This window comes from Sminthopsis crassicaudata, chromosome 1, assembly GCF_048593235.1.
Source record: "Sminthopsis crassicaudata isolate SCR6 chromosome 1, ASM4859323v1, whole genome shotgun sequence".
Lineage (NCBI taxonomy): Eukaryota > Metazoa > Chordata > Mammalia > Dasyuromorphia > Dasyuridae > Sminthopsis > Sminthopsis crassicaudata.
Genome location: NC_133617.1, coordinates 316,781,133 through 316,794,401, shown reverse-complemented (window position 1 = coordinate 316,794,401; position 13,269 = coordinate 316,781,133). Strand labels below are relative to the sequence as shown.

General features: G+C 33.6%; 1 pseudogene; it reads left to right on the top strand.

The window, feature by feature from the left end:
- Positions 1-2,463, top strand: part of LOC141549845 (transcription factor E2F6-like) — a 176,869-nt pseudogene extending 174,406 nt beyond the window's left edge.
- The last annotated feature ends 10,806 nt before the right edge of the window (positions 2,464-13,269 follow it).

Sequence of the window (13,269 nt, the reverse complement as noted above, 5' to 3'; positions counted from 1 at the left end):
AATCACTGTGGCTCCATGAGCTCTGAGTAGATAAGATGTATTAGGTTGTATCTCTCTAAGATTCATATGTATTTTACTGTTGATGGAGTAAAAAACAGAATGATAAACTACTGTTAAATCCAATGGAGTTCTCATGCTATGTTAAACAGCTTTTGAATTTACCCATCATTTTCATCAAACCAGTTTTGATGTTTGCAAGTATTTTGGTCCAGATAAGCAAATGTGTCTCTGCACACCAAATCTCTGACAGCTTCCCATACCTTTCTTACTCCACTGTTGCTAATAATGTGTTGATTTAACATTCCCTTCAAGTCAGCAATAAGTTGTTCATGCATGAAGAAGCAATAATTTGTTGATGTTGAGTCTCTTGACAGTTGTCTTACTTTGGGGCTGATGCTTTGTTTAAATATGATTATTTAGCTTGAAGAGGATAGTCTATGATTGGCCCAGCACTCTGTGCTTCACATTATATTTGTAACTCTCATGTCCTCTCTGTCTTGTTGCCTTATGATAACATATTATATTAAATGTCAGTGCTTGCTGAGAAGAGTGTGTTTGTGACATTTTGTTTCTAATTTAGGTAAGTGAATGAAGAGACCAAAGGCCAGGTGGCTATATTGAAGAAATGAAAAACAATAGACAAGAAAAAACAACTCCTGAGGGGAAGGGGCTTGGCAGCCACAGGCAGCTGCAGGGGGGTGGATGCAAGCACTTACAGAATTAAAAAAAATAAATAAAATTTAAAAAAGAGAAAAAAAGAAAAGAAAAGCAAAAGTAAATCAGCCGAAGGTATCTGCCTATGTTGCAGCTCCATCTAATGGAGGAAATGCAAAGTAGCAGAGGAGATTTTACATGCCGCCAAAAAAAAAAAAAAAGTGTGAAGTAGATGATTAACAAGGGAGGTTCCAACCCCTGGTGATTTCAGGATTATCAGCTTCGTTATAGAGCTGGGATATAATGTTTGAAATGGGAATCACCCTACAAATAAACTATTAGGGGTCATTGTTAAGCTAGTGGTACCAAAAATAACATTGTTGGACTCAAAACCTATTTGGGTGGAACAATGGCTCCTGACCTCAATAAAGCTAGCTGCATTAAAGGAAATAATCAAAGAACAATTAGATACAGGGCATATAGAATCTTCCATTTGCCTTTATAATTCTCCTATATTTGTAATAAAAAAGAAAAATGGTACGTGGAGAATGTTGACAGACCTAAGAGCTATTAATAACATTATTCAACTTATGGGAGCTCTACAGCCAGTTTTGATCACTCAAATTTCTCCCACTCATCTGTTAGAAATAGCTTTTGGGAATCTTTATTGCCTTTTTGTTCTCTTACACATGTTAATTTGCCTAAGGCGGCTAAATTTTATAAACAACTTTCTATAGATGTTCAACATTCTGTGATTAGTGAGATGCCTGTTAAAGTACCAAATATTTTTACTGATGCCACTAAGGATCATCGAGCAAGCTTTTATATATCCTCTATCAACACTTTAAAGGTATTATCTACTCAATATGATTCCACTCAAAATAATGAACTTTATGTCATTTTATTTGTCTTGCAACATGTAATATCTACTTTTAGTTTAATAACAGTCAACATGCATACCTTATGATAAAAAAATGCCTAATTTAATCATTAATTTCCACCAATCTACTATTGCTCAATTACTTTACCAAAAGTAACAAACATTACTTGCTTTGAAATCACCTATATACATTATGCATGTATGTTCACATACAGATAGTAAAGGTCTAATATTTGAAAGTAACAGGATGGCTGAGGCTGCACTGTACAACTGTAGTATACTCAGTGAAGTAGAGGCCACTCAAATAGCACATGACAATCTTCATTTGTCATTTAGATCTTTAAGGAGACTCTATGGTATCTCCAACCAAGAGGCAGCAGAGATAATCAAAAGATGTTTGAAGTGCATTCCCTTTGCCCCACATAAATCTGATCCAACTCACAATCCAAGAGGTAACTGACCTAATGATATTTGGCAAATGGATGTTACACATTGGAAAACCCAGTACATCCATGTAACTATCAATACTCATTCAAAATTATTATTAGCAACTCTTCAACCTGGAGAAGCCTTAAAACATGTTCTAGCAATTTGTATCACTGTTTTGCAGTAATTGGGGTCCCCCAACAAATAAAAAACAGATAATGGTCCTTCCTATACTTCTAAAGGTTTTCAGTCTTTTCTGCTCTGAATTTAACATTTCTAATGTAACAGGTATTCAATACAATTCTAATGGTCAAGCCATTGTTGAACGTGTCAATAGGTCCCTTAAAACACTCCTTGTTAAACAAGAAAAGGGAGTGTTGTGGGGAAGGTCAAAAGGGCGCCTTATTAAGAGTGCATTGGATAAAGCAGTGTTCACATATAATTATATGCAATTTGTGGATGATGATTTAACCCCCTGCAATTCGATTTTGGCACACTTATGAGAAACAACGGCCTACACACTTACAGAAAGATAAATATAAAGAGAAAGGTCACTATAAAGGGGGTAAAAAAGTTCTATGGAAGAGAGAAGATGGAACATGGGCAGGTCTGGGGACAGTTAGGATTTGGGGTTCGGGGTATGCTCTTGTCATTGCAGATGGTACTGGAGAGGAACAATGGGTACCAACCAGGAGAATCAGGGCAGTGGGAGGAATTGCAGAAAAGGAAGAGAAAAAGGTGGAGGAGACACAGAGAAAAGAGAAATAGAGCACTGAAAAGAAAGAATAATGGGAAGATGGCACAACTGCTATTTGCATTTACACTTCTTGAGCTGAGTTCAAAGATTCCAGGAACAGTTGAGGTTCCAATGCAGAACTGGACAATGCTAACAAATGCTCAAGATGTTGCTGATGATCCTGTATTACATCTTTTACATCCACATTTTGGGGTGATGGACCATGCATCTCAACTCCTGGGAGGTCCTCTGTTAGCTGCCACTAGTATTCGAGAAACTATTGTATCTAATTATTCTTTTATTGTAACTACTCCTTTGATTTGTATAACCATAGGGAAAGGGGATGAATTTTGTATAACTTTTTAACCTCAAAACTTTTCTTCAGGTATATAGTGTATAATCTTGAACATCCTAAGAGCCTTAATATATCATTATACTCTATCCCATATAGGTTGAATTGTACAGGCACATCCACTGGACAAAAACCTTGGGGTGTGCCTCATTATGATTTGTGGAAATTAGGGATGGCTTTAGGGAGTACTAATGCCTCTATTACAACTTGCAGATGTCCTACACTTGTAATGACTATCCATATATCACCTGGCTAGCAATGTTTGGACATGGTCTTAATTGTACTAAAGATCATTATTGATACCTACTAATACTTATATTATTATTGCCTTGTATCTTTAAAATTGTAATACAACTCATAAAGGGTACGGTAACTCATTTGAAAAGTACTATGATTCCCCTAAGCGGTCCCCACTAAACAAGAAAAGGGAGTTATTAGAGTCAGGGGCAGATTTCAAGGGTAGAATATAAGAGGCTTTTTCTGCCTGAGCCTGATGACAAAGCATTACAGGTATTGAGTAAACCTCATTAATGAGGAAAAGCCTCCTCACTCTTGCTGCTCATGCTCAAACTCTTGCACTCTTGGTCATGTGACCTGGGGACTATAAAAAGGAGGTTGCAAAAGGTGGGAGGGGGGAACTCCGGGGGAACTCCAGAAGGGAAGGAAGAACTATGGAGGGAAGGCTAGAGGGAACATTAGGAAACACTATGTAGAGGTAGAATAAAGACCTGTTGCTGCAAACTTGAGTGCCTTGGGTGTTCTGTGGGGGAACCTCTAAAGAGGTAGCTCTCTGATTGAGATAATCAAAGCCGAAGTAGTCCAAAGACCTGGGGAAGGTAAGAAACCAGTTGACCCCCACTGAGGTAAGCAGCTTGGAGTTAATGCCTATCACTCCAACATCCCAAGGTATGTAAATTACTAACACAAAAATATAGTGAAACAAATAGGAAAATAGTGAATGATGGCTTGTATCTTGTCTTGTATATGAATAAGATTTAAATGCTGGTGAGTTGCACAAAGTGTTCAGCCTTACTATTTCTTCCAGAGTCATAAAATACAAAAATAAAGATGACAGATTATAGCTTGGAATGTCATGGATGACCTTATCATCTTTGACATTTGGCTAAGCTCTAAATTCTCTATCTCCTACTTTCATGATCCATTGGAATACATGGCTCTCATCCAAATTTTCCACTGAGAAAATCTTCACAGGCTTGGAGAATATTCTCTTAATTTATCAATGAAATTGAGGCCTGTCAGTTACTTTTAATCTGATTTAGGCCATTTGCTCAAAAAGTTTAACTGGGAGTGCTTCTTTGCTTGATACAATTTCTTGGAGTCATTAATGAGAGTTTGTTGAAAGGTGGACACAAAGGTGGACACCCAAAGTGGTTAAGCACCTCTGAAAAGAGTACTGCAAGCTCTTATAACAATATGGTAGTCCCTCTAGAATATCTCATATACCACATACTGTAACACATAGTAAATCTTCATAATGCTTGTTGTTCAAATGTGAATTTATCAAAATTCTTTTGATTTTTATCTGAAAATACCAAAATATCAATTTCTAACATATGCTATTATGTCTTTTAGATGACTGCTACATTTTCAAAATAAATAAAAAAACAAAAACCTTGTCTGATTTTTATATAAGAAGTTATGTTTGAATTGCTTTCAGAAAATACAAAACTTTTGTCAAAGCTTTTGCTAAAAACAAAGACAAATCTTTTTAATACATATATTCTACAATAGTTTTTGGATGATTGTAGTCTATGACTATAGTCTTTGAGGAATTAAAAATGATTTTTAGCACAGTTTAATCGAGAAGAGCAGGGTAAGCAAGAGCAGACTGTAGCACAGAGCATATAAGAGATTTTAAAATGCAACAGGAGTAAGATGTTATCAGGACTATCTCCAAAGGGCTATAAAACCATGCATACCCTTTGACCCCATAGTGCCATTACTGAATCTGATTCCCAAGGAAATCATAAAGGATGGAAAAGGACCCACGTGTGCAAAAATGTTTGTAGCAACTCTTTTGGTGGTAGCAAAGAATTGGAAAATGTAGAGATGCCCATCAATTGGGAAATGGCTGAACAAGTTGTGGTATATGAACATAATGGAATATACTTATTCTATAAAAATGATGAACAAGTTGATTTTAGAAAGACTTGGAATTATTTATACAAACTGATGCTGAGTGAGAGAAACAGAACCAGTAACACTTTTTATCTAATAACAGCAAGTATGTGCTATGATCAACAATGAAAGAGTTGATTCTTCTCAGTGATTTAGTGATCCAAAATAGCCCTAGTAGACTTTGGATGGAAAATGCCATCTGCATCCAGAAGAAAGATCTAAGGAGACTGAATGTTAATGCTATGTTTGCTTCATTTTTCTGTTTGTTTTTATTGTTGTTGTTGTTGTTGTTGTTTTTCCTCTCTCATGGTTTTCCCCCTTTGCTCTATGAAAAAATTATGAAAATGATTCATAAAGAAATGTGTATTAGAATAAATAAATTTAATTAAAAATATATTATCAGGGAAATGCATAATCAAAAAGAAAGATGGCTGATCAGAGAATGAGGTAATACAGATGGATAAATTAAGGGTTTCATTAGTATCCTCACAATGTCATGAGAAAATGAGGAAGATAGATGCCTCAATTCCAGTCCCTAAGACAATTGTTGAATACTCCAAAAAATTTCTAGGAGACCTTGAATAAGAGTTACACAAGTTAGATATTATGTAATTTGTAGCATGAATCTTCATAGACTTTATCCAAATCATTTAGGTGAGAAATCCTTTAAGAATTAAAGACTTAGGTAATAACACATTTTAAATGATTTAAACTTTTCTTTAGTTTTGAATTTTTGAGCATTTATTAATCTAAATGCATTTTAATTTTTAAAATTTTACCATATTTAAGTAAAAAAATACATTTGAATTAACAAATTTATATGACTTTTACTTCTTTTCATTGACTCATTTCAGTCATGTCTTTCTTCATGACCCTGTATTTGGGGTTTCTTATAAGATACTGGTGTATTTTGCCATTTCCTTCTCCAGTTCATTTTACAGATGAGAAAACAGAGTCAAACAGATACAAAGTGTCATACAGTTAGAGTCTCTGAAGCTGGTTTCCAAACCAGTCTTGCTACATTTTTTAAACTAGCTGATGTATACAATTATTCTCTAGAATTGTCATATTAGTTCCCATGTTGTTCTTGATCTTCACATGGCTACTAAGATAGTTTCTCATAAATTATATTAATTGATTATCAGTACCAGTTTGAACTGTTGGTATATCTACATAAATATTTACTTCTAATCTTTGTTCATATGGATGTATATGTGTATATCTATATATGTATATTATATATATATATATATATATATGAATATAAATGTATCTACTACATCTGCATCATCATAATCATCATCTACTCTGCTTCTCTTTTTTTTCTCCTCCATTTCCCTTATCCTTACTTCATTTATTTTCCCTTCATTTCTCTCTTCTCTTTTTCTTCTCTCCATCAGTAATTAGTTACAAATATAAACAATTAGTTAAAGATTATAAGACCCTAGATGTTGGTAATGAATGGCCAAAATAATTTGTCATTTGTGTTAATACTTGGCTAAGTGTTAGTCACATAGAATAACCATTCTCCCTTTCTTTACCTAGCCTTACATATTTTATTTTCATACCCTAAAAGTGTCTTGGCTTGTCAGAACTTGAGATTTATCAGTATTGATTAAAGTGAGAATAAAACAGTGGATATTTTAGCATTGTCATGTAAACTTTTAAACTTCATAAATCCATAAAGAAAAATGGGAGGCTTTCCCAAAAATAACTGGTTCATGTTATTTTTGGTAGTTGGTTAATTACTGTTCAGTTGGCTTATCATTTAGTGCAAATTACTTCAGCTTTTGAGATTCTAGTAAAGCATCAGTTTAATATTTAAGAAAGTACTAACATCCCAGAGAAGCTGTTTGTTGCTCTTTTTTGGAAATTATAGGCATGTACTTGAAGCCTATATTTTAATCAGGGATTATCTTGCAGACACAGGGATATTTATTCTTTAGTCTAATATAGAATAAATATTGCTTTGAAAAAGTAGAAGCATAGTGAAGATTGAAATGATGATGCATGGCAATAGTAGCAGACTGTCTCTGAATATTTGTGAATTTTAGATATATTATCAGTATGACACATCTAATAATAATAATAATAATAATAATAATAATAACAATAATAATTATGATACCAATAGACTGGTAAAAATGTTTAAAGAGATGTAAGATTTTTTTAGAAACTACTTTCAGGAATGATTTAATAATCAGTTTATGACTGTCTAGGAAGATATTCCCTTATTATTATTATTATTATTTTTTTTTTTATTATTATTATATATATATTTTATAATATTATCCCTTGTATTCATTTTTCCAAATTGCCCCCCCTCCCTCTATTCCCTCCCCCCGACGACAGGCAATACCATACATTTTACATGTGTTACAATATAGTCTAGGTACAATACATGTGTGTGAATATCATTTTCTTGTTGCACAATAAACATTAGAATCCGAAGGTACATGCAACCTGGGCAGACAGATATTAGTGCTAACAATTTACATTCGCTTCCCAGTGTTCCTTCTCTGGGTATAGTTATTTCTGTCCATCATTGATCAACTGGAAGTGAGTTGGATCTTCTTTATGTTGAAGATTTCCACTTCCATCAGAATACATCCTCATACAGTATTGTTGTTGAAGTATACAGTGATCTTCTGGTTCTGCTCATTTTCACTCAGCATCAGTTGACCTAAGTCTCTCCAGGCCTCTCTGTATTCCTCCTGCTGGTCATTTCTTACAGAGCAATAATATTCCATAACCTTCATATACCACAATTTACCCAACCATTCTCCAACTGATGGACATCCATTCATCTTCCAGTTTCTAGCTACAACAAAAAGAGCTGCCACAAACATTTTGGCACATATATGTCTCTTTCTGCTCTTTAGTATTTCTTTGGGATATAATCCCAGTAGTAGCGCTGTTGGGTCAAAGGGTATGCACAGTTTGATAACTTTTTGGGCATAATTCCAGATTGCTCTCCAGAATGGCTGGATTCTTTCACAACTCCACCAGCAATGTATCAGTGTCCCAATTTCCCCACATCCCCTCCAACATTTGTCATTATTTGTTCCTGTCATCTTAGCCAATCTGACAGGTGTGTAGTGGTATCTCAGAGTGGTCTTAATTTGCATTTCTCTGATCAGTAGTGATTTGGAACACTCTTTCATGTGAAGTGGATATAGTTTCAATTTCTTCCTCTGAGAATTGTCTGTTCATATCCTTTGACCATTTATCAATTGGAGAATGGTTCGGTTTCTTATAAATTATGGTCAGTTCTCTATATATTTTGGAAATGAGACCTTTGTCAGAACCTTTGTTTTTAAAAATATTTTCCCAATTTGTTACTTCCCTTCTAATCTTGTTTGCATTAGTATTATTTGTACAGAAACTTTTTAGTTTGATGTAATCAAAATCTTCTATTTTGTGATCAATAATGATCTCTAGTTCTCCTCTGGTCATAAATTCCTTCCTCCTCCACAAGTCTGAGAGGTAGATTATCCTCTGTTCCTCTAATCTATTTATTATCTCCCTCTTTATGCCTAAATCATGGACCCATTTTGATCTTATCTTGGTATATGGTGTTAAGTGTGGATCCATATCTAATTTCTGCCATACTAATTTCCAGTTTTCCCAACAGTTTTTTCCGAATAATGAATTTTTATCCCTAATGTTGGAATCTTTGGGTTTGTCAAAGATTAGATTGCTATAGATGTACCCTTTTTTGTCCTTTGTATCTAATCTGTTCCACTGATCTACCGGTCTATTTCTTAGCCAATACCAAATGGTTTTGGTGACTGCTGCTATATAATATAGCTTTAGATCAGGTACACTTAGACCACCTTCCTCTGAGTTTTTTTTCATTAGTTCCCTTGCAATTCTTGACCTTTTATTCTTCCATATGAATTTTGTTGTTATTTTTTCTAGGTCATTAAAATAGTTTCTTGGGAGTCTGATTGGTATAGCACTAAATAAATAGATTAGTTTGGGGAGTATTGTCATCTTTATTATATTCGCTCGGCCTATCCAAGAGCACTGAATGTCTTTCCAATTATTTAAATCTGATTTTATTTTTGTGGCAAGTGTTTTGTAATTTTTCTCATATAATTCCTGACTTTTCTTTGGTAGATGGATTCCCAAATATTTTATACTCTCAACATTTGTTTGGAATGGAATTTCTCTTTGTATCTCTTGCTGTTGCATTTTGTTAGTGATATATAAAAATGCCGAGGATTTATGTGGATTTATTTTGTATCCTGCCACTTTGCTGAAATTTTGAATTATTTCTAGTAGCTTTTTAGCAGAGTCTTTGGGGTTCTCTAAGTATACCATCATGTCATCTGCAAAAAGTGATAGTTTAATTTCCTCATTTCCTACTCTAATTCCTTGAATCTCTTTCTCGGCTCTTATTGCCGAGGCTAGCGTTTCTAGTACTATATTGAATAGTAATGGTGATAGTGGGCAACCTTGTTTCACTCCTGATCTTACTGGGAAAGGTTGCAGTTTATTTCTATTGCATATTATGCTTACTGACGGTCTTAAATATATACTCCTGATTATTCTAAGGAATAATCCATTTATTCCTATACTCTCAAGAGTTTTTAGTAGGAATGGATGTTGGATTTTGTCAAATGCTTTTTCTGCATCTATTGAGATGATCATATGGTTCTTATTAATTTGATTATTAATATGGTCAATTATATTAATAGTTTTCCTAATATTAAACCAGCCCTGCATTCCTGGAATAAATCCTACTTGATCATAGTGTATTATCTTGGAGATAATTTTCTGAAGTCTTTTTGCTAATATCTTATTTAAGATTTTAGCATCAATATTCATTAAGGAGATTGGTCTATAATTTTCTTTCTCAGTTTTCGATCTACCAGGTTTAGGTATCAGTACCATGTCTGTGTCATAAAAGGAATTTGGTAGGACTCCTTCATCCCCTATTTTTTCAAATAATTTATATAACATTGGGGCTAATTGTTCTTTAAATGTTTGGTAGAATTCACATGTGAATCCATCTGGCCCTGGGGATTTTTTCCTGGGGAGTTGATTAATAGCTTGTTCTATTTCTTTTTCTGAAATGGGACTATTTAAGCAATTTATCTCCTCCTCTGTTAATCTAGGGAGCCTATATTTTTGGAGGAAGTCATCCATTTCACTTAAGTTATCAAATTTATTGGCATAAAGTTGGGCAAAGTAACTCCTTATTATTTCTCTAATTTCCTCTTCATTGGTGGAAAGATCCCCCTTTTCATTTGTAAGACTATCAATTTGATTTTCGTCTTTCTTTTTTTTGATCAAATTTACCAAAGGTTTATCTATTTTATTGGCTTTTTCATAAAACCAACTCTTGGTTTTATTTATTATTTTATTATTATTTTTAACCAGGGTCCAAATTACATCTTCTGGGATCTATTCTTGATTTCTGGTAGTTGGCAATTTGCAGCAACTCCAGCTTTCCCACTGATGCAATTTCACTTATCTAACAAACTTCTAGATTTAAAAAATCCCAGTGAGGCTTATTTTCTCTCTCTCCAGAAACTCAGTGAGACAACAACTTCAGAATATATATATATATATTGCTATGTATTTTTATAATGGAGGACTGAAAATCAGTACTTATCGATACATTTATCACACAAGAGGGACTTGGTAGAGGGCATTTTCTACTCACTCCTAGATATAGCTAGAACTATGTAAAAAGGATCAGATTAGTGGTAGGATTGGATGATATTTCTGAAATATTATTTGTAGCCAAGAATCTACTATCTCTCCAAGCAGCTTAATTTGTTTTGAATAGCTTGACTTAACAGAATTTTCACACCAAACCCTTCTCACCCTCACCCAAACATCATTATAGCAAAACAAAATTCTGCACTCAGGGTAGAAAAAGAACAAGCTAAGTCTTCTTTCCCATGACAGGTTTTAAAATATATCAGTATTATTATATCTTACCATTTTTTTCCTAATATTTTCTGTAGGCTAAGCATATCACTTCTTTCGAACTATTTTTCACATCTTGGACATGAGGCTATTCCCTTTTCTAGATGGTCTCTATTAGTGGTCTCTAAAGTACCAATGCCCTTCTTAAACTGCCCATATTAATGTGGACGAACACATGATATGATGAAAATACAAAGGGAGTATCAAATCTTTATTCCTCTTCACCTCTTCACCTCTTTTTTTTTTGCCTTTAAAAAAAAATATTATAGCTTTTTTATTTACAAGTAATATGCATGGGTGATTTTACAACATTAACTCTCTCCCCCAGATGGCAGGCTGACCAATACATGTTAAATATGTTAAAGTGTAAGTTAAATACAATATATGTATACATGTCCATACAATTATTTTGCTGTATAAAAAGAGTCAGACTTTGAAATAGTGTAACATTAGCCTGTGAAGGAAATAAAAAATGAAGGCAAATAAAAATAGAGGGATTGGGAATTCTATGTAGTGGTTCATAGTTATCTCCCAGAGTTCTTTTGCTGGGTATAGCTCATTCAATTCGTTACTGCTCTATTGGAGCTGATTTTGTTCATCTCATTGTTGAAGAAGGCCAGGTCCATCAGAATTGATCATCACATAGTATTGTTGAAGTGTATAATGATCTCCTGGTCCCGCTCATTTCACATAGCATCAGTTCATGTAAGTCTCTCTAGGACTTTCTGAAATCATCCTGTTGGTTATTTCTTACAGAACAATATTATTCCATAATATTCTTATACCACAATTTATTCTCTCTTCACCTCACTTTAAAGTGCTTCAAATTCTCATTTATTCTGTTGACTCATCCTGAATTTATAATCACTAAATGTTAAGATCTGGTTCACACAAATCACAATTTAATAATGTCTTCCTAATTTTGTAGTTGTGAAATGCAAGGTATTATGTTAATTTATATTGAAGAATAATCTCTTGTTAAATCTATTCTATTATTATTATATAGTATATAAGTACACACCCACACACACACACACACACATATATAAAATTGTATCTTATTCTGTTGTCCAATGCATTACCTATATCTCCTAGACTTGTAACTTTCCTAAGTAACTTTCATATATGCAAAGCCACAATTAAAAACAAAGACACAAAATCCAGTAATAAGCAAAAATCTCTTAGGCATTTTAGTCGAAACCTTTTGTCAAGTCAAAAGCAAACTGCTATCATCATCATTGGTCTTCATTCCCAGTGCTATGACATTTTACCTCTAGTTTTATATTCTTTCTTTCATTTGGGTGCCAGTTATACCTCTATATTAGAATTTTTTACATAGGTGAAAAAGGCCATTTTTCATCTCATTATTTACCTAGCCTTAATTACTGAATGATAATTGCCTCAGTTTTTAAAAAGAATTTAACTTAAAAAGTTCAAGCTCTCCTACTGAATCCAGAGCTGTCTTTAATCATTCTATTCTAGACCTAGATTGCTGTGGAGCAGAAAGTGAGTGTTTTTTTTTTTTTTTTTTTTTTTTTTTTTTTTTTTTTTTTTTTTTTTTTTTTTATAGCATCTAACCTCATTTAAAAGCAACTCAATTGCATGTCATGACATCATGCTTTTCATGTCATGATTTTATTTGAGAATAAAGGACAAACAATGGTAACAACAACTGTGCCTGGAACTCACACATTCTTCTTATAAATGAAGAACACTATGGAAATATGACAATCTCCTGGAGAAGGAGGCCTCTCAAAGGACAAATTCTTCTCATTTAAAATTCAACACAAAGTGACAATTTCCCATTGTAGATTCACAACTTTGCCCTTAAGGTACTGGTCTTCATTACACTGCCTTTATTCTGTAGCAAGATATTCCTCCCTCATATGTTCAATTCTCTAAATTTTTTTCTAAGCCAATAACTTTAGAAAATGTTTAAGATTCACTAAAGCTTAAATGGATTATATCTAATACACCTGGTTTATCCATTTGAGACTTGTAAAAAAGAAAATTGATGTAGTCTCTCAAGGTTTGTTCTTGCTAAAAGACCCCCTACTTCCAGTCACCATTTTAAAATAAATTCAACAAAATTCTATTTAATAATATAATCTATATAGCTTTTAAATGAAAAGTAAGTTC